This window comes from Ictalurus punctatus, chromosome 1, assembly GCF_001660625.3.
Source record: "Ictalurus punctatus breed USDA103 chromosome 1, Coco_2.0, whole genome shotgun sequence".
NCBI lineage: Eukaryota > Metazoa > Chordata > Actinopteri > Siluriformes > Ictaluridae > Ictalurus > Ictalurus punctatus.
In genome coordinates this window covers 10,976,570-11,000,351 of record NC_030416.2, presented here as the reverse complement: position 1 = coordinate 11,000,351, position 23,782 = coordinate 10,976,570, and the positions used below count along the sequence as shown (strand labels likewise).

Below are 23,782 nucleotides of genomic sequence, written 5' to 3'. Positions count from 1 at the left end.
GTTTGCATGGGTGGTACACAGGGGGTGGGTGTATTTGTGTTTCGCCAAGAGAAAGACTTTTGCCAAAAAATACATCATATCAAACCTATGAGTGAAGAATGTTTAGGTTTCAATGATTTAAATAAATCTGCTTCCTTCCAGGGCCCAGTTTTTCTTTAAAACATCCAATATAAAATGATATCCCAATGTGATAATTCTGAACAGGCTAATACAGTTACTCTGAGCGCACCTAGGAACTTGATTAGTATAGCTGGAGTGAGTTATTGGAGATAACAGCATGGTCCCATTTTGCCTGCATTGGCAGATACTTATCAAGACTCAATCATGATCAGCAAGTCGGTGTTTGACTAATGGAAATGTTCCTATTTCTCTTGGACAAAATGTGGTAAGACATGCACAGTTTACTTTAATGTGTCTTTGGGAGACTAAATCAGAGTCAGGAAAATCATAATGCTTGTGCAAGATTTAGCTATTTATTCATGGTCTATTTGCTGTTTCAAGTTCGCAATTTAATATATTTCTGCCTATGTTTTGGTTTATTTATGCGTCTCTCAAACAAAACATGCGCCCAATTGATTTACGTAGTTATAGTTCAGTCTCCGTTTTGAATAGTGGCATAATAAAAGCATTTAAAATATGTGCAACAATCCTACAATTACTCTGTGGAATGCAAGGGCAAGATATCTCCAGGCAAAAAAAAATATATCTATAGACATAACTCCATAGCTGAGACTTCAATCCAGGCTGTAAGCTATTTAAAAAATATTATATATATATATATATATATATATATATATATATATATATATATATATATATATATATATATATATATATATATATATATATGAGGGCTAATAATTGCATTTAGTAAACACAAAAAGTATTTAGTAATATATGTTCTAATATATATCATTCTTTTAAATGTGCAGTCTAATCTTGTTTACATTGGAAAAGCCTGCTCTAGAGCCGCTTTGAGCTTACGGATTATTGTCTTGTTAACAAGTCCAACAACAGCATCAAATAAAGGGTCAGGTCAAACTGACAACAATCCACTCCAGCTAATTCAGTAATCCATGGATGAAGAATGGATGAAGAATGGCCCCCATTTCTGGACTATTAATCCGATGATAACAAGCAGACATGACATTTTACAATATAAATGCCATGAATGACAGACAGACAGGTTCAGCTTGTATCAAAGCTTTTATCCAACTTTTATCGAAAAACCATGCAAAGTAAAAAAGAAAAACATAAGGCTGAAGCAATTCTCAAAATGATAGACAGATAATAGTTCAGTGGCCTGTCTCACAAAGCAGGATTAACACAGTGTGGGTTCCCACTTAATAAAAACTAACAAATCCAACCACAGATAATTCTTCTCATGGCACTCATTAAGTACTTTCGGTCAATCCATATTTTACACTACAATGCTATTATTAATTCCTGTATGACACTTTCTGCAGCAGAACAATAACTCCTACAACATGTGAAGCACATACTGTAACGCAGTGATGCAAAAATGTTATACATACATACAAATGTAATACATACTGTGAAGCAAATGCAAAAAGTAAATTAAATTAAAAAGACAACAACAACTGCTGAATGCATATGCTACATTTGGTCATTCATTCATTCATCTTCAGCATGTGCTTTATCCTGGCCAGGGTTGTGGTGGACCTTGAGCCTATCCCTGGAACACTCAGTGTGAGGTAGGAATCCACCCTGAATGGCACACCAGTGCATCACAGGGCACCATGCACACACACATTCACACCTAGGGACAATTTAGAATCACCAATTTACTTTCCAGCATCTTACTGGGAGGTGTGAGGAAACCGTGTAGACATGCGGAGAACATGCAAAATTCAGTAACACAAACCCAGGATCAAACAGGGCACTCTGGAATTGTAAGGTGACAATGACACACACTGTACTGCTGTGATGCATCTAGATTTGGACATGTGTAACATATTTTGTAACGATGTTTGTTAACAATATCGTAATATCAATGAAAATGCGTTCAATGGTTTGTATAGGCAAAGCTTTGTCTTTATATTTGTTCTTTAGTTGCAACATTAGCAGCGTAAAGAGATTTTGGATGCTAAGCATTTGTTGTTCCATTTAACTGATTTTAACTGTCTTAAGACAGATTTTAACTGTCTTAATTTTATGTGCAATTATAAAAATAAATAAATAAATAAATAAATAAATAAATAAAACGCGCCGATGACTTGCAGCAAATTGAAAAACCTACAAAAACAGCCTGGTCTGAGGCTAATAGTGAGTGGTAGTCGATCATTGTGGAGCTTTAGCTGCAGGTCACTTTGGATAAATGTACCTGCCAAATAAGTAAATGTCAATGTAAATGCTTTACAATGGTGGTGAAAGTGCATGGGGCTGACATTCTAGGGAAATTCGATCATCTTGTTGAAACCAACACACACAGTTCTGGAGGCCAGGCAGAGAGATGAAGCAAAAGCAAGCCGTGTACAAGAAACTGAAACATTAATGAAGCATTTCATGTAATTAATACGCTACCATAGCGTGGAGATGTTAAAGCAAGCAAACAGATTCTTTACAGCTCCCTGATTGCTTTACTTTGTTCGTTTCATTTCATACCTCTATGACTCATGAAAAGAAAAATGTTCATTACAAAATAGATGTTGTTATATATATAAAAAATAAAATAAAAAAGATAGGTCTTGCTACATATTTGACGCTTTCTTTAAATAATGTTTTGCCTCAGGCAGTTCAATTGTGAAGCATAACGTTTGCACTATACATTCTGTGCATATATCAAATATCCCTGCATATTATGTATACATCAGTCAAATCAGTCAAGTAGTGAATAGCCTCAGGGCCAGTGGCTGGAATGTGGGTGCAGTCTAATAGCATGAATCATGAGAATCTTGAGAATCATGAGAATCATGCCAACCTCTGATAAGCATGGGTTAAATGATAATTACTCTGTAAGTGTAGCCTAAGATGCACACTCTAAATGCCAGATTTGGTAAATGGGGAAACGACCACCTTGTAATGAGCTTATCAAGCTAATCAGGATTAAACCAACAAGACAAGACAATACAGGAACTATAATTAGCTCGGAAGGAGGGAGATGCGTGCGTGATACGTGATTTCTTCTTTTTCTCAGACTTTGCATAGGAAACAAGTTCACCATGGTGCACACGCATATCTGATTTCCAGCATCCGCAATACATGATTAAAGAAATGATCACCTTGTCTGAACATTATGCACTTCTTTTATCCAACGTTCCCTCTCCCAAACATTGTAATATGTGGTTGTAGATACCGCACACTGTTTGCACTCAGAAATGGGTTATATTTAACTCTTTTAACTCATTAAATTCAATTATTTGTTATATAGTTCTTGGCAGCCAGCAGACTATTTTTAAACCTACCAAAAATGAACACCACCTACAGACTCGCTGTTCCCACCAGCAAAAGTTTTCCGAAACTACCGCAATTTGATGTAAATAAATAAATAAATAACCCTTGCAACCTTGCCAGAAATGTGGATAGGTTTCACTTTAGTCTTGTGACTGAACACCATGTCACCTGTGAACTAGCTGCGGAGTCGGAGATCGTAGCAGGAGCAGACTTGAATGTGACACTAAAAATTCTCATCAGTCGATTTTTCACTAATGAGAATCATGTGTATTTCTGCTTTAACATCCAAGTATTGAAAGCTGATCAAATACTGTTGATTTACTCCATTAACTGTTGGGAAAAGTACATCCCACAACCCCTCGTTCAAAACCCTCGTACAGTAGCGACGCTTCGGCTTCTGGTAATACTGAAACGCTTTATTTATTACATAAATGTTTCATCTTTAAACATTTCTGGCTTCTTATCATCAGAGTGTACTTTCATATTTCAAACTGGAAAATGGGGTCATGTTCTTAGATTTATGATTAAATGAGGCAAAACAGATGTGTTTGGGTAGCTGGGGACATGGATCCACGTCCGTGTGTGTGTTTGTGTGTGTGTGCGCGTCCCCGTGTAATTGCACGTGTGAGACAAATAGAGTGTTTAAAATCTCATGGGAAAAGTTGTACAATTGGTTCAGAGTGACAGGGAGAAAGCTTTGTTTCAATGAGTGAGCATGTGCATATTTGTGTTTGTGTGTGCGTTCGGTTGTGTGCATTAAACCTAGCCGTGTGTGTGTAGGAACGGGTGTAGCCTATAGTACGCCTGCTTTCAGCCACCATTAATTATCCTGCAACCTAAATATTTAATCACTATCAGTCTTTAATTAGCAACAACAACACGTGCGCTCAGCACAAAATAATAATGATGACTGAGAGCCTGTCTGGCACCAGCTTCACAACGTGACCTCACACTCCTATTACCACCGGTAACAACCTCCCATAACCACGGCAACTCATCACCACTGCAGCACAGACAAAGCGAGCGAGACAGAGAGGGACAAAGGCAGCCGCGGATTCATTTAACAGCGAAAGAAAAGATCAGTCACAGCTTGAGAGATGGAGGAAAGAGATTTTAGATGAGCGATTTCAGGCGGCACTCTCTGCAGGCAGTTCTAACTTTAATCATGTTTTTTTCACCTCTCCTCTTTATTAAAGAATGTAAATTCCCATGTCACTCGAAGCTCCAGGGGTTCAATGCAGCTCACCATTAGAGGAGAAGAGAATGAGCTTAACACACACACACACACACACACACACACACACATGCACACACTCAGAGGTAGATGGAAAAACAAAAGAGAAACAGAAAAAGACCACTACAACATTAAAGCTAATTTACACATGCACATATGTATGTGCACACACACACACACACACACGTGCACACACATTCCAGGTCCTTCTCTTCATCCATCTCTCTCAACCTCCCAGCCCCCCCACAGTCAGCATCCCACCATTAGCCAATAGCTCTCCACCATCCACCTCTCCCACTCTTTCATCCATTTTTCTGTAGCTCCTGCTTCTCTCCAGCGCCTGTTCACTTCATCACGCCACCTCTCCGGCTCTACAGGGGCGAAGGACGGACACATCATAAGAGGAAGACAGCCAGATGGAGTGAGTTCCAGTGCTCTTTCAGCTCCATCTACTGACTCTCGTTGTCTTCTCTGTCTCACCCGTTCTACCGTTTAGACCCACACCGCACGTGCTCCATCCTGGGAGGGAGATTAACACACAAGATGAAGGGTGAGAGTTATGTCTGGAACTGTCAGGGGGGCCAAACAAAAGGTACAGGCGGAGCAAGGGGAAGGGCAGAACAAAAAAAAAAGGAGGAAAGAAATCATCCATAATCTCCTGTGGGTTTTTTTTTTCTTTCTTTCTGTATTCGTGTAGTAGTAGAGCGCTGCGGCAATTTCGAGGCCAATAAACTTCCTCACAAGAATATGCAACATCATAGAAAGCAGAAAAAAGCAAGGATTCAGGCACCTAGAGATGGAAGACGAAGAAATGTATGGAAATAAAGAAATGGAGACCTAAACAACAGCTGTGAGAGGTGTGAGATGATGGCTGATAGTGGAGAGTAAAGCGAGAGAGAGAGAGAGACAGAGAGAGAGAGAGAAGATAGATTACTTGAAGTGGGAGGGAAGCAAGAAATCTCAGATGTAAATGGGAACAAGGGGAAAGAGGGCCGTTTGTCATCTGGATTTAGATGAGAGATATATACGGTATGATAGATGAACAAAATAAACAGCTTTATTTCAGTCCTACACTGAATGACTCCATTTCAGAAGCAGCATAACAGTGCTCCAGAACGCAAGCCGAATTTCAACAGGGTTAAGATGCATGATCATTTTAGTAGGCCATTTTAAACAGCTGGTGCTTAGACAGTTCGAGTAAAACATCATTCATCGATCTGGACTCCAGATAGATTTCAGGTGATAGTGCTTAGGCAGACTGTAAGATTACACACTTGTGGCAAAAGATTTTTATTTCTGGGGGGGGGGGAAAAAGCCCTCATAAACTATATTCAGTATGTTCTGGTCTTCAAATACCTCTCAACTGCACTGTTTATGGCTTTTCGGTTTCAGCTCGACTACAATTAAACATCACTTAATGAGTTTCAAATTACAGGTTAGAGCAGGGAAAACAGTAACGTGCAATTGTAGGCTACTCCATGACCACAAAACACTTATCTTCGACATGAAGACTGTCATGATCAAATTGAGCCACTTCTCCCTCACCATAAGCTTGCATTCTTTAACCTACAGTAGAGAGAAATAATTGATTGCAAATGATTGCCCATTGACTGATCGAAGACCTAAAGACAGAAGTGGAAATCTGGCATCTGTAAATCAGAGCTTCAGGAAAAAGGAATGAATTATCACTTCGACTGAACAGTTCCAGTTCATTGTAGTCTATGTGAAAAACTGAAACTTTGTAGGATTTTTTTGACTCCATACACAGTCCAGTTTGATTAAGGCACAATAGATGAAGAATGCATGACCAAGACCAGACATTTCTCTAGCTCATTTCTCACGTCTGGGAAAATACTGTCATGAATATTTTCCCCGTTTCCTCGTCCTATTTTCCTCTGGGTTCTCTTGTTTTCCTCCCAACACCCAAAAACATGCTGGTAGCCAGATTGGCTAAGATAACTTGCCTCTAGATGCACATGAGTGTGTGAATGTGTGTTTGTGTGGATGATAATGATAATGAGTCTTTATTTATCACATATACATATGCACAGTGAAATTCTTTTCTTCGCATACCCCAGCATGCCAGGAAGCTGGGGTCAGAGTGCAGGGTCAGCCATGATACAGCGCCCCCTGGAGGAGATAGGGTTAAGGGCCTTGCTCACGGGCCCAACAGTGGCAGCTTGGCAGTGCTGGGGCTTGAACCCCTGACCTTCTGATCAACCCAGAGCCTTAACTGTCAAGGCACTGATGGCAAGAGATGGACTGGCATCCCATCCACGTGCATCCAGGGAACTTGCACCCAGTGTTACTGGAATATCGTCCAGATCCACCACAACCTTTCCCAGGATAAAGTGCTTACTGAAGATGAATGAATGAATACATTATGCCTGAGGAAAACCCTGCATATCATTATGACAACAGTCTTCTAATGTGGCTAGCTACAAAGAAAACCAAATAAAACCAAAGAGAAGGAGTAAACATTTGAAAATGTGTCTGTCTGTTTTCGCAGGTTGTCGTATTTGACAGCAACTGCTTTAATGAATAGTGACACTGAACAATGATTTTCTGTTTTCAAACCTTTTTTGTTTGTTTTTAGCTATTCTCAAACCCAGGACTTTTAAAATTCATCCAACTTAAATATTTCAAATCCTTCTTGAAATCAAGCAGCACCCAGACAACCAATTTTGAGACAACTGCCTGATGGAATATTGACCGTCTCAAGGGGGCTGGGAAATGTCAGGTGTCAAATCTGCTCAGCCTGGTTTTTTTTTTTTCCCTCAAGAAAGGTGTACGCAGTGCACGTTTCGTTCTCTCTGCAATGATTTCCAAGAATCAACCCATGACAATCCTAGAAACAGTCCAAATGCAACCACACATAATCCTGAGAAATCCTCAAAAGAACACAATAATAACACTACGCTGCTTCCACCAGCCTTAATATAATGAGCCACAGACACCAGCGCTTGGTGGTACAAACGTATTTGTCATCTGTTTCTGACAAGCAAGGATAAAAAGAGGAGGAGCTGTGTGGGGTTGAAAGAGGGTTTGAAGAAAAGCTGTGCTGAAGGCTGGAAAAGTAATGCCTCATGATTCTGCTGCGGCCTTCTTAGAGTCAGTAAGATGCATCCGCCCTGCTTGTTAATGCCTCAAATAGATAAATAATTCAGAGCAGTGAACCACTGACGGGGAGGACTAATTAAAAAGCGGACTCGTGAGGTGAGACACCACCACCTCGAACATTTGCCGACAATTAACTGTGAGTAGCGAACTCCGTGGCCACGCCATTAACGTGGCATGGCAGCTGTCTCAGCTGAGCATGATGGGAAATGTCAATCGGTGACTAATGACCTGACGCCACCACAACACACGAAGCAATCACACTCCAGCATGGCAGCGTATGGCAGCACACACTCGTTAACCTGAGGGGAGAGTTGTCAAGGCCTGACATTAAGAAGGACCTGAGCGCTTCTGACAGACACCGAGGCCGCTTAACTGCCCGAGCGTCTAAAGGACACAATGCTCACAAAAACATTTACAAACATAAACGCACCATGCAAGCTCAGGTTAATGCGGAGGAGTGATACGTTTCGTTTTCAGTCATAAGCTCTGGGACTAAGTAGGTAAAAGGGTATGGATTAACAGTGCTGTGAAAACACTGCTGGGCAGACAACTGCAACATCAGCATGAACTCATGGCCTTTTCATAAAGGCCTTTATTGTTAAAAGACACACTGTCCTGACCTCGTAAAAACAATATAGACTCTATTAAAGCTATAAAATGTGCTTCAACTCTTGACATTTGGTTACGAAGAGACTGAAATGGCATCTTGTGTGGTAAAGCCTTCTGAGTCTACCGGGAGGTGACATTATCAGAAGCTTGGTGTGTCCGGTGGAGGCTGTAATAAAACCAACATGTTCCAACTAACCACGTGGGAGCCGCCACACATGGCAGTATGCATGGCAGCTGGAACACTGGCATTTTACACGGTGCTTTTTAAACTCTTGCCATCAACTATTTGATTCAGTTAATATTTACATACAGTGCTGTGAAAAAGTAGCTGCCTCCATCTTGATTTCTTCTGTTTTTGTGTATATCTCATACTAAACAGTTTTAGATCTTTAAACGAAATACAACATGAAACAAAGGCAGCCTGAGTAAACACACAATACAGTTTATATTTATTTATCTATTTATTGAAGCAAAAAAAAAAAGTAATCCAACACCTATCACCCATGTGAAAAACTAATTGCCCCATAAACCTAAAATCTGGTTGTGCCACCTTTAGCAGCAATAACTGCAGCCAAACGCCTCCGATAACTTTAGATCAGTCTTTCACTTACTTCTAGGACTAGGATTTACTCCTACGCTTCAGATCATTGTCTCGCTGCATAATGCAGTTGGACTCGAGTTTCAATTTACAGAATGAAGACTGGACATTCTCCTTTAGTATTTTCTGGTAGAGAGCAGAATTCATGTTTCCCTCGATTACTGCAAGTTGCCCAGACCCTGAAGCAGCAAAGCCTCCCCACACCATCACACTTCCACCACCATGCTTGACCGTAGGTATGATATTCTGTGCCAGATGTAACAGGACCCCTGTCTTCCAAACAGTTCCACTTTTGATTCATCAATCCACAGAACATTCTCCCAAAATGTTTCAGAATTATCAAGGTGTGTTTTGGCAAAATTCAGATGAACCTTAATGTTCTTCTGGGTTAGCAGTGGTTTTTACAGCAGCACTCTTCCATGGATGCCATTTTTGCCCAGTGTCTTTCTGATAGTGGAGAACTGTGACCTTTATTGATGCAAAAGAGGCCTGTAGGTCCATTGATGTTCTCCTAAGCTCTTATAGATAATATTAATCTTAGAAATAATGGCTGTCACTTTGGTTCTTTGGAGTCTCAGAGCCTTTGAAATAGCTTTGTAAAACCAGACTGATGTATTTCAATCACATTCTTCCTCATCATTTTTTGGAATTTCTTTCAATTTTGCCATAGTGTGTTACTGAGTAAGACCTTTTAACCAACATCATGCTGTTGAAAAAGTTCTATTAAAGTGTTGATTGAACAGGTTGTGTCTAGTCCATGCTGAACCCCATTACGAATGCAGTTTCATAGATCTGGGAAATTAGTAACTATGGGGGCAAATACATTTTCACACAGGCCCAGTTGGTATTGGATAACTTTTTTGCTTCAATAAATAACTATCATTTAAAATCTGTATTTTGTGTTTACTGAGATTGCCTTTGTTTTATCTTTGATTTTATTTTCATTTCTGAAACTATTTAGTATGAGATATACACAAAAACAGAAGAAATCAGGAAATTAATAAACAAATACTCTTCAAATACAGCACTGTAATTTGTTAAAAGAAAAATCCTACACAACTGCGGGATGAATGCAGTTTCTCAATCTGTTCAATGTTCTTTTCTGTATACAAACTATCATTTGTATGTTTGTACTGTTTATGCTAATCCTAAATATTGATTCTGCCATGTCTTGCTGCTTCATTGCTACATTAGTTTTTTGCTCATCAGATGCTAGATGCCTTTTTTTTTTTTTTAATAGTTTACTGCAGAGGTTGTTTTTCCTTCTTTTTCAAATCAACAATATATGTAATTTGGTGAGGGATGCCCAGACTTTTTCATACAACTGTATGTATAATTTCTATAAATATGCATGTCAGAAGGTTACGGTAGGCTGGTCTGAGGCTAATTGGATGAAGAATGCAAGGCAACAGCATTGTTAGTGACTCCAAATGTTCTGGATATTGATGTTTGTCAGAATAATAATTTTTAAAAAACTGTATAGAGCTTTTAACAATAGACATCATCACAAAGCAGTTTTACAGAAATCCAGGTTTACATCCTGATCCCTAATGAGCCTGATGAAGAAGTTTGTATTGAGAGATAAACATATATGTCAAGAGTCTAATCATGGTAACATACAGTTGATCTGGATTTTTTTAAAACTTAAAAAAAACAAAAAAACAAAAAAAAAAAAACATCTTTTCTGATTATCCTTTTGATAGTATTGAGGCTTTAGGTCGATCAATTATGTATTTGGATGAAGAGATATGACACTTAAATCTCCCACAGTCTTCCACTTTTGTATACACAGAACATAATTTCAAGCCACCTGTATACATTTCTGTTATTCTACAATAATCTGCATAGTTTTACTAGACACCGCGTCAGCCAAATTAGCCACTGCCACTTTAAATCTGTACTGAATGTTGAAAAGTAATGACCCCCACAGCCACCACTTTGAACATAGGCATACAAAAATGCATTGAGCCTGCATTAATTATAATGGCTGTGTGAGAACATTTACTGCCCTTCATGTGTGAAGTGATTAGTAGCCATGTGACCTGGCTTGTATGGTTGGTGTTGCAAATAAACGGGCAATATGTTGGATACTTCCAAAAATGGGTCAACATTGTACAATAAATAATCCACATTACTCAATTTGGCAAGTGATGTCCAGTTTTCGTAATGATGGATTGCATGTCTTTTTCAGAACATGGACATGGAAATGGTTATTCATATAGAAAATAATGAAGACAGATAATATTGAGGAGAGGAGAAGTGAAGTGAGGAAGAGTCAGTTTCAGCAGATGCACAGGCACAGGAGACAGGTATGTGTTCGGAGGAATGTTTAGATGCGGATATTAATACCTCTAATTAAGATATATCCATTCATTCATCTACAGTAACCTCTTTATCAGAACTGTGGGCACAAGGCAGGAATATATCCTGGATGGGACACAGGTTCATTGCAGGGCACCATGCACACACATACATTCACAAACTCATTCACACCCAGGGGCAATTTAGAATAACCAATCTACCTAACCAGCATGCTTTTGGGAAGTGTGAGGAGCCAGAGAACCTGAAGGAAATCCACACGAACATGAGATCAAGCACAGAAACTCCACAGAGACCGTTCAGAACCCAAACCAGGGACCCCGGAGTTGTGAAGTAGCAATGATACCAGCTGTGCCACCTAATTAAAGCATAATGTTTTTATATTTCAATTATAAGAAGGGAAGCATAGCCTAGTTTGGGAGTAGAAAATTTGTTAGGACAAAGGAAAATTGCAGAAGCCCTGTTTTTCAAGAGTTGAATATTCCAAATACGAGGTGTAGGTCTGCTTTAGCAGTGACACCGAATAATTACCGAATAATGTTCAATAAGTCTATTTCCATTGTCGTATGGTGTTGCCAAGTGGAAACCAAAATACTCCCTAAAAAAAAAAAATAAAGGAATAAATCTTTACATTTTTTGAATGTGTATGTGTATTTAATTGCTTTTTAATGTGTACGGTGGCGGGTTTGGATCCTTACTAATATTATAGTCCACACCGTATTTTTGTAGGATTCCAAAAACCAGCAAGTCATCATTTTATCTTGAAGTTATAGATAAAGTATACTGATCTTACACAATTCATTTAAATAAAATGTGTATGACTGTAGCACCTTTGAATTCTACTCTTAAATCTACTCTAAAATGAGATACATGATATCTACAAAAAGCAGACTTCAAAGTCACAAAATTGTGAATCAATTTTGGCTCACTACTTTCAAAGGTTACTACCTCTGGCAGCACCTTGTACCCAGCCTTCTACATTAAAAGCAAACATCGCTTGTTTTTGTATCAGACTGTGTGGTTCACTTCAAAGGACAGTCCAATTCATGGGCACTCAGAGCTGCTTGGACAGAGCTTGTAAATGACTATTGCCCTGGCCAAATTCAAAAGCTCATGCTGAGACTGTTATGTTGTCATTATTTACTTGTGTGTCACGGCCAAAGACTAAAATTGCTGGCTAATGCCGAATGAGAATGGGAATTCCAAATACACTGAGAGCAGCCAAGCTGATCGGTAATTGCCTTTCTCTTTTTAACACCCCAGTTGCAAATTCCCATCAGGGTGTCTGGAGATGTTTCCCTTCCTCTCAGCAAGGAGTGCAGCTCATATCTTTTCATGAGACGGCTAATCAATGAGGGCGAGTACCCCAAGACAGCCAGGAGACCCAGATGATCCAACACAGACCTCTCACGCCCTACTCGACTGAGAACCCAGACTTTCTTAATCCGGCCTCTTAGCCGCTTGTCTCCCATGAGCTCCTCAACACTCCTCCTCTTCCTCTGAAACTCTACATTTTCTCCTCAGATCCCACCTAAGATCGACCGCACGGCCAGACTTTCTTGGCTTTAATTGACTTTTTCAAAAAACTTGTAACCCTCTTGGGCCGCTGAAGTGTGAGCTGTACTTCTTAGCAGTCGAGTTCAGACAGCAAACCTCTCCTCTCTGTGAGAGGGCTGAGGTAAAGGAGGTAGGTAAAGAAGGCCTGTGCAATCCATTGCTCTCCCGTGAAAGAGGCCCTGTACTCATCTTGCCGTATTCAGCTCTAATGGAGATGGATCTCTCCCACACCAGCACTGAAATGGGAGCCTACAGGTAGCAGCTGCCTGAGACAGAGCTGGTCACTCGCCTGTAATGGGAGATTGATCTTAATTGCAACAGCACACAATTGGCCCCATTTCAAAAGCATAAAAGTGTGAAAAGGAGCGAAAGGAAAAGGGCAGTAACTAACACGCTCCCTCAAAACAAAGCGTCTGAAACAAGCTGTCAAGCACTGACAGGAACATCACAAAAATCACAAATATTTTTTACATGCTTTCCTTCAGCAAGCAAACGGCAGCTGCTGACAGTCGGAAAATACATTCGGATCTGAAATAATAGCTGATGCCTTTCCATGCGTGCCGATTGTATCAGAAACGACGGGCTTCTACAAACTTGTCCTCTTGCATTCAAGAGGCATGCGGAGTCGTGATTCTGGCAGACTAAATATCTAATTGATTATGAATAAGCAAGTGAAATGGACCGTAATGCAAGCTGCAATCCTCACGGCTCACTCACGGCGCTCACAGCCCTGACTGAACCGGATCAGACCGCTCACGGAGATGGTCACTCATTATGCTCCTGACTCAACAAGGGCTACTGATGCTCTAACAAAACAAGTCAATAGCCCTGTACGTGTGTGACTAGGCTGAAGCACATCACACCGACGGAGCGTATTGTTTCAACACTGATATCAACACAACGCTGTAGCCGAGAGTCAGGCTTTGACTGTGACTGACATTTGAGAGAACAACTCTAGTTGACAATTTCATTTTAAGAATGAATTGCTGTGAACAACAAACAGAAATCTCATGTCAAATGGTCAAAGAACTGCGTTAGACACTTTGTGGACTGTGTACGTGAAAATGGGAGTATGGGTGATAGATTTTTTCTATCTCTCCCTCTCTCTCTCACACACACACACACAATCAGGGTATGTGATGATGAGTCAGTGAGATCTGCTTTACTTACAAGGCAAGAATTGACAGTGGCATTTAGAATAAAATTTCACAGCGACAATGTAAAAATTTCACAATTGCACTCATCAGACAGCAGTATCCTATGACATATTTGCTCCTCTTTTTTCATTAAGCATGGGATATACACTGCTCTCCACTAATTTTGGCACCCTTGATAAATATGAGCAAAGAAGACTGTGAAAAATGGTCTTTATTGTTTAACCTTTTGATATTTTCTTAAAGAAATTCACAAAAATACTCTGTTCTAATGGATATCAAACAACTGCAAAGCACAGGATCATATATATATATATATATATATATATATATATATATATATATATATATATATATATATATATATATATATAAAACTTTGTTAAATATAGGTGTGCAACAATTATTGGCAACCGTTTAGTCAATACTTTGTGCTACCTCTCTTTGCCAAGATAACAGCTCTGAGTCTTCTCCTTTATAGGTATTATTGCCAGATGAGGTTGGAGAATACATGGCAAGAGATCTGAGACCATTCCTCCATACAGAATTTCTCCAGATCCTTCAAATTTCGAGGTCCACGCTGGTGGACTCTCCTCTTCAGTTCAAGTCAGGGGACTGGGATGGTCATGGCAGGACCTTGATTTTGTGGTCAGTAAACCATTTTTGTGTTGATTTTGATGTAGGTTTTGGATCATTTTCCTGGTTTTTTTAAGCTTCCTGGCAGAGGCAGTCAGGTTTTCATTTAATATGTGTTGATATTTGATAAGAGTCCATGATGCCATGAATCCTAACAAAATGTCCAGGTCCTCTGACAGAAAAACAGCCCCAAAACATTAAAGAGCCCCCACCATATTTAACCGTGGACATGAGGTACTTTTCCATATGGCTTCCTCTCTGTGTGCGCCAAAACCACCTCTGTGTTTATTGCCAAAAAGCTCTATTTTGGTTTCATCTGGCCAGAGAACCCGATCCCATTTGAAGTTCCAGTAGAGTCTGGTAAACTGAAGACGCTTGAGTTTGTTTTTGGATGAGAGTAGAGGCTTTTTTCTTGAAACCCTTCCAAACGACTTGTGGTGATGTAGGTGACTTCAGATTGTAGTCGTGGAGACTTTCTGACCCCAAGACTAACTAACTTCTGCGATTCTCCAGCTGTGATCCTTGGAGAATTTTTGGCCACTCGAAACCATCCTCTTCCCAGTGTGTTGAGACGATATAGACACACGTCCTCTTCCAGGTTGATTCAGAACATTTCCTGTTGACTGGAACTTCTTAATTATTGCCCTGATATTGGAAATGGGCATTTTCAATGCTTGTGCTATTTCTTATAGCCACTTCACATTTTGTGACGCTCAACAACCTTTTTCCGCACATCACAGCTATATTCCTTGGTCTTAAAAATGGTCATAACCCAATGTTATGAATGACTAACGGAATTTGGCATATGTGTTACCTCACATTTAAGTCATGGTTGAACAATTTCCTGTTCCTAGTCTCCCAGGTGTACTAAAAAATATCAGTGGAAATATAGTTCAAATATATTTTTCTCATATGAATTCATAGGGGAGCCAATAATTGGTGCACACCCATATTTAACAAAGATTTTTATTATATAAACCTGTGTTGTGTTCGCAATCGTTTGATATCCATGAGAACAGAGTATTTTTGTGAATTTTCTGAACAAAAGATCAAAAGGTTAAACAACAGAGACAATTTTTCACAACCTTCTTTGCTCATATTTACCAAGGGTGCCAATATTAGTGGAGGGCACTGTAGTCAGTAAGGCTGCCAGCGCGGTGTTAAAAATGAACATAAGATGTATTAGGGATGAAGTCATGCACATGCTGTATCTCAGACGGCCCGGAGTTAGACAGTCACCTTGTAACTGTTCTTCGGGTGCGAATATCGCATTTTTCCTTTGACCCCAATCCACAGTTGTATGATTATCAGTGCAACACCATCACTGTGCCATTATTCTGGGACAATAAAAAAAAAAAGAAAAAGAAAAATGGGAAGAGCTTTTAAGCTAGTGTTTGAGATGTAATGCAAATGGATGTCATGGATAGTCGTGCACATTTATGCAAGATAGGGTTATCATCATTCCCCATTAAAGAAGGAGAGTGGCTTTACAAATACACATTAACTGGATTTTATTGCAGGGCTTAAATGAGAGTCTCACACTGCACAATGTTCCGTGTGACATCCAATCTAAAGCGATCATATTCATATCCTTTACACTGCATGCTGCAGTTGTACCTCTTCCAGGCATCTTTACAGACCTCAGGACAGATAGAGTTTGAGACTGGCACAAGTCCTGCACTATAAAATCTTATCTTCAGTACTCAAAAGCACCAGTGATTTCATTGCCCTGCACAAAAATTTATATTGCATAAACTGCACCATTAACACATATAACTTAATTAGAGTAGCTTCATTATGGCATGATGATGGAAAGGCAGTAATTACCTGGAAGGAAGTTAAGCTTGCGAAGGATTGCTTATTCACCTCCCCTGTCAATCAGAAAGGCATTATCCAATCATGAGCATCTGAAAGCTCATGCAGTTAGTGCTTTTGTCCTATGCATTGTTGGGATGTATCTGAATATGAATACATTATTCAGATTAGACAGATGTGTTCTAAACAAATACAAATATGAACAGGGGTTGCACTATTGTTTGGAGTTGTTTTTGTTTTTTTGACTAAGTGTGTGCATTGGAACTGGGATCCTGCAGTAAGAAAGAAATTTAAAAAAAAAAAAAAGTATTTTCATGCGAAGCTTGAAAGCAAAGCTTGTGGGCAGGGTTGTCAGGTTTCAGCAAAATGTCCACCCCAACTAAATCAAAAAGTACACACTTGAAACTAGCCCAAAAATTCAGGCACTGGACAAGGTAGAACCATTTTTCTTCTTTTTCTTAGTCTTGCATGGGAAATAAGTTAACAGTGGTACACACACATTTGTGATGTATTTATAGACCTGCCAATCTACAGAGTGTACCAAAAGTATCCATACACAGGGGACTATGTTTGCCAGCACCACATCGGTACCTTCGTAAGTGGATGCTCGTGGACGTCCAATTTGTTAATAAGTTTGGTGATAGTATCGTGTGATGTACTTGAAACATTTCCTGTTAAAGTCCATCGCAAGCTTGCGACACCTTCCCGATCCACCATGAGAATGATTTCAATACCTTCTTTTTGTCAATGTCAGTCTTAAAGGCTGAAGTATGAAACATTTTGGAAGACATTCTGCTAAAAAGTGTTAATTTCCCCTACGTATGGAGACTTTTCAGACACCCTGTATATAACCCATGCAGATTACACGCTGTACACAGTGCAGCATACCTCTGCCTTGGTCATTTAATCATTTTATTCAATTTAGAAAATATTACCTTGTACGTTAATTGCACATGTTTCTCACTGTTCTTAAGTGATTGATCGCCGTCATTATTAAAGTGAAGTATTCCCAGAAAATTATATGGGCATTATAATGAAATGCACCGAGTCTCAGCTTCATAGTAGAGAAATTCTGACAGCAGGTCAAGTAAACATTTCAGAATGTAACAAACCCAAAAAACTAAATTAAAACCGATAAACCGGTCATTTATTGAGTGGTTATTGTTGTCAACAGTAAACAACAATAGTTACTTAGTCACATTAGACAGAAGATTTAGCAGGTGAATGGAGTTATGTTTTGCAAATTGTTGCTATTTGTTGTTATAATTTGTGAATGAAAGTCCTGGGTTCCTTTTTTTAACCCCAGTATTTTCCAGTGTTATTTCCCCCCAGGGGCATTTTCTTTAAATGGTCTAGATGCGAAAAATCAAACTTCTCACCTAGACCATGCATGCTTCAGTTCAAATCTGAATACAAAAACAGGTAGGAATATTTGAAGCATTAAACAAATACACTTTGCATTGCGTAACACCCATAACATATTGCATGAAGAGCATTCGGAAAAGATTTGGAGGCAAAGCTGGACATGTCTAGGAGGAAGCATGTGTCAGTCCTCACCTTCCCCCAGTTGGTAGCTGTCATAGAGGATAAAGGAGAACTTGCTAGTGGGTAGGAACTGGCAGTGACCAAACTGGGAGAGAAAAAAAAAATTGTGAAGAAATAAAAAATAAATGAAAGAGGTTAAGCTTGTGAATAAGAGAATTATCAGCACTGGTTCAGTGAGCATCTTTCAGTAAGCTGTGTTCGGAGATGATCCAGTGAGCTCTGGTCTCTGGCGTGGTTTTAGAGGAAAGCTGCTTCTTTATCTTCACTGGCGAACTCATCTAAATGGTGTTGCCGCAGTTTCATTTCAGTATAATCACAAATCTGATTACAGGGATCTCTTCTTATGTAGTTCACAGTCAGAATGACCCAGGTTATTATCTCAGGTGTGAAGTCATATTTCCTCAGAGTTTGTTTCGTCCTTGAATGAGGATTTTGAATGGGGTGTTACTTGCACCATCAAAGCACTAATACACATCTAAAGCTTTCATTATTACTAAGCATGACAGATTCAGTTCAGTTGATGTTTATGAGATGAACACACATGTGTGAGTCTTGCTATATATTTTTGTTTTGATTGTATGTACTATATGTTCTGTGATATGTTTATGATCTCTGACACCTCCGCTACTTCCAGTGTTTGCTCTCAGCCTACCAGTAAATAGCAATGGCCCGGTGCCATGGCAACAGAGCAGGCGAACATCACAGAGGTGTGTAAATGCAGCAATAACTCGCAAGTACACTCAGACCTCGTACAGGGCACCGACGAGAGCCTTACGAGCGTCAGAAATAGTTACGTCAGCAACAGCAAACACACACACATAAATACATGTATACACCCAGTGAGCACACTGTATCAGCCTGAACTTCAATAACATTAGCCCCATTACTCCTCTTTCTTCACTGATGTAACTCTAAGGTATATTTAAACACCTGGACCCTTATGTAGCTTACTTAAATGTCAAATGTAAGAGAGAAGAAGTATACAGTTCCTTTTTAAAGCACCCAGAGCAAATCTCTAAAAAATGCATACCCAAACCAATGGCCTTTGAGTTTATTTACATCTGTAATTAAACCTTAAGTAAGTGTAGTCTTGGAAACTAGGATTTTGTAGACACAAATATTGGTCCTATAACTCTCAAGACGCGAAACTATGTGAGATATTAGACGGAATTTGAGACGGATTCTCAGGCCCTGCGTAACCAACGAAGGAGTGGGTACGAAGGCGATGTTCTTCACAGCTCGCTGGACCGGTTAAGGGCATGTCCACACTAATTGTCAGGTAATAGAAGGAGCCGAATTGTCCCAAATGGCTTTAATGTGCACTTCTTGAGTGCTAAGGAGAAGCACAATTTAATTTTTTTTTTGGCCAGTCATGTCTTATATAAGAGTCTAAGTACTGTATATCGCTAGTGGAGCGAAAATTAGTGACAATTCACAGGGCCTGCAAAAAATTTCAGCAGGATGCCAGAATATATTTCATGTCTAGAAAATACAACATGAAATTTAAGGGGGGTTTAAGGCCCAGAGGTCTGGTCTTGTAACCGTCCCGGAATTTCTACAGAATACTTAAACAGAGGAATATTCAAGGGAGCACTGTGTGAGGCAGCAAAGCAAGCTCAAATACATCAGTCCACATGAGAACACAAACAGACCACAATTTCAGGAATCAACTCCAACAAACCAAAGGTAATTCTACATGACAAGTTATCATTTGCTCACAGGATCATGCACACACAGACAGGCCAAACACAACAAGTGTTAGCTCACTCATCCAGAAACAACATGGCTAAGAAACACACACACGTACACATAAATAGAGTATAGAAGTGATTTACTCACTACTACACACACACAGGTAGAGTGTAGAAGTGATTTACTCACAGAGTGAAGCATGCGTCGTCAGGAACAAGGCGCCATGGACTTGCTGTGTTAGGTGGCGATCTTGGCGAAATGTTGGGTTCCGGTCAGAGAGAGTGGAAAATCACAACTGTCCAAACCCTTTGTTACTGCAATGAATGGACCGTTCCAAATAGCCAGACTTTAAAGGAGGGTGGATAAGCAGCAGCTCAGAAGTCTACAGTTGTAATGATCTGATATCATGGGGGGAAGTCATTTGTTGAGGACCTTATCCAAGCTGCAGAGCTTAGTGAAATCCTGGCTGGTGCTACTAACATGAAAAACAGACACAGAAGAGGGAATCAGATCGAGGACTTTAATTTTTCCTCTCCTTTATGCTTAGTCTCGCGCTGCCTCTTTATTTATGGCCTAGTTTGTAGTGATCCGACCAGGAAAGTGAGGCTACTATCAGATCGTGGGGAGGGGAAAATCGAAAAGCCTGTTCTGTCTGTCTTTCTCTCTGTCTCAGATTTTCTTATTCTCTCCTGCAGATGTTATCTCTGCCTGCCCAAAAACCTGCCTACAATCATGTCTAATTTGGAAGATTCTCTACAGACAATAAAACACACGTTTCCAGACACATGCCCACATTCAGACACACTCTTACTAACATCTGCACCCTCACTCAAACACACACACTAACCTACCACCTGGCTCAGAAGTATGCATTAATGATTAGCTGCCTCTTCCTGTTAGCCTCTTGCTCCTGACCTTACCCATAGCTGTACAGACACAAGCACACACACCTTCAAATACAGGTCGTCACACTGACCCTAGACACAATGTTAGGCCATATGTAGATGTAAAAGAATTCCGAGGCCAAGATACTGTTTCTTGTCAAAGGTGGCAAAGCTTAATTAATTCTGCTGCAGTCAAATGATGAAAGATTTGAGGGACGAAGGAAACACTATATTTTGCTCCCGGTTAAAACAGTTCAGTGATTAACATCTAATAGGTCCAAGTATCCAGGTGAAACGAGCAGGGCCCAATCCCAGAAATTCCAGGAGAGCTTCTTTCCTCACTCTTCTTCTTGTGGTGGAGATGTCCGAGAGTATTAACCTCCTTGATTCCCACAGTTCTACAGTCTGATTCCTCAAGTGTTAAGACTCACATTTCCATGCGCATATGAGCTAATATCCCTTTGGATAGACTGAACTCAGGTTTGACTGGAGTCATAGATTTACAGAAGGTCCACACGGTTGTTCCAAAACTGGTTTTCAGGCCTAAAACCTGAGGAAAATCACAAAGATACAGAGATTCACTGTCACATTTTGATAGAAAAAAAACCATATTTTTAAACTATTACACATTTCTAATCTGGGACTAATGTGTGCAGTAATTATACCTTCAGAATCACCTTAATGCATCGCCGTGTATTAGAGCAAACTAGTGTGCTATTAAGCTGTATGTGCACCAATGGCAGACTGCCATCTTACCATCATCATCTCAGTGCCCTTACAAAGAGATGAAGAAGCATGGTCCAAACATGTCTTTGTGTGTCTAACATTCCTATTGAATCCAATTATTAGGTTACTCTGGAAATCTTTTGTGAGGCTTGTCAGAGCTGTGATGTCAAATGTAATTGACTAAGTTCAAATGATTCAAGTGGACAGAAGAGAAATGGAACAAGGCAAGTGATGAAAGCAATCAGTAACAGAAAAAAATGGCCCTCGGTACTATTTTAGCAAGATTGAGATGGAAGCAACATTCGGAAAGATGAAATGAAAGATGAAAGCGAAGGAGTGAGTTTGCTAGCAGGAGACGAGTGATGGGCGAAAGGGTAACATTTCAGTCACCCTTATTTATCCCACACTTCCTACACTTATTTAACTCCACCCTGCCTTGACTGCGTCTTTGCATCCACATCCTTCGTTCTTTCATTGTTCAGGATCTTCCATTCCCCCCCAAACATATTCCTTTCCAAGCACACACAGACAGAAGATAAAGACTCACAAGCTACACAATCTGTCAGTGTGTTAAACAGGGTGAGCAGGGCTTCGGTGATTATCTGGTTGAGATAGAGAGTGAGAAAAATGGAGAGATATGAGCAACTGGAAACGCTGGACAGCTTGAACTATAGCCTTTAACAGCCCTCTGGAGTACTGCGCTTAATCAATACACAGCCATGAGGAGGCTTAGCACTGTGTGTGAGGGTGAACAAGTGAAATCTGGTGTCTAAGTGTGCATGACAAAAGGGTGTTAAAGGCACCATAGCAGGAGTTCAATTGGCCTCTGAGGTAGCAAACGATGCCATGTCCTTCTCGTTATACACACACACAGACAGACACGCGCGCATGTGCGTCTATGCGCAACAAATGTCATAGGCAAAATGTGAGTGATCTCTAAGCCAGATGCAGCAGTTATCACCGCTACACACACACACTGACTAAATCTAAGCAATAGGAAGAACCCTTCTAATACAAACAAGGAATGAATGAGAGATGAGGGAACGAGCGGAGATGAGGCTCACAGCCAAAAAAATGAATGTAAGACTGCCAGGTTTCTCTCAAATCCATCAGCAGAGGACAGCACTCTCTGAGTCAGAGTGGGGGATGGAGGGAGGCAGAGACGGCAAGGGGGAGGATGGAGGGAAGGGAGAAGAGGAGCAAGGGTACAAAAAAAGAGGAAAGGGGCAAGAGAGAGAGAGAGAGAGCGAGAGAGACGCTGGGTTTAAATGAAACGTGTGGGAACAAATGCTCAGAGGGTTTCAATAAGACCTAATGAAAATGCAAAAACGAATGAGGAGAGAAAGAGGCTGTGGAAAAGTCATTGCTCTAGCAGAGCGGTTCTCCGCAGGTTAACACAATCCCTGCTCTGTGGAGCCATTCTGAACAGAGCCCGTTTGGAGCGCCGCACACCGTACATGGAATACCAATCACACACTGGCACCATGCGCTCACACACACACACACACACACACACACACACACACACACACACACACAGTCTATGGTATGGCTTCCCCGGTAAATCAAAGGCAAGACAGCTAAAGTCATCCAGCATCCCCTCATCTAGGTTATTCATGAATGACATCATAATGAGCATGAATGACATGGTCATGATGCACTATGGCATAAACCCACACTTACTGTGAGGCGATAATCCCAGTAATAGGGTGGCACTTGCCAGTCTGCTCCGAAGTCCACGGTGTGAAAAATGACAGAGCCCCTCGAATCTTGCCAATTGTTTCCTCCTTGATTTTCCACCACTCGTCAGCAGGCATGCAAGTTTCAGCGTGTCCGCATCTGTACTTCCAATTCAAACCTCCGTTTTCTTTTAAAGTGCTTTCTTTCGGGTCCCTTACAATGTTCTCTGCTGTAATTCCACAGCAAGCACCGCAAGCTGCATTCACTCCCTGACTCCGACCCCTCCCTCCCTCTCTCCCTCTCCCTCTCTCTCACTCAGCTCATTGTATCCCCCATACCTCCTCTGCTCGTGCTCCAATCTAAATCCAAAGAGCTATCACTCCTGGCCCTCCTCCCTCAATCCTGCTCCTTTTTTCTTGCCCATTTATTAAAGATGGACAGCCACTTCCATCCCTCCCACACTCCATCGAGGAAATAAGGAATGAAATAAGGGAAGCAGGAAGAAAACAAATGAAGGCTACAGTCCAAGAGCGACATCACACGTGCATATTTCACGATGCGTAGTGTTGTGTATATAAACAAAGCACGACAGACCGGTACACAGTTATGCAGGCAAGGATACAAACGCCAGTATTATACCAAAAGACATTCATATGTAGACACACATTACACCATTGTAATAACACACATCCAGATGTGGACACAGATTACACCGTTATACCAACACACATCCAAACCATATACTTCCACATGTGGACACAGATTACACTGTTACACCAACACACATCCACATGTGGAC

General features: G+C 40.4%; 1 protein-coding gene across 1 annotated transcript in view; it reads right to left on the bottom strand.

Moving 5' to 3' along the window:
• The window catches only part of grik5 (glutamate receptor, ionotropic, kainate 5), a 75,564-nt gene extending 52,051 nt beyond the window's left edge, over positions 1 to 23,513 (bottom strand). Inside the window, exons 1-2 of the mRNA XM_053680653.1 lie at positions 22,987 to 23,513; positions 19,883 to 21,127 (exon numbers count right to left, since the gene is read on the bottom strand). The gene's annotated coding sequence lies outside the window, so the exon portion shown is untranslated. The remainder of the gene's footprint in view (positions 1 to 19,882; positions 21,128 to 22,986) is intronic.
• Positions 23,514 to 23,782: the final 269 nt, after the last annotated feature.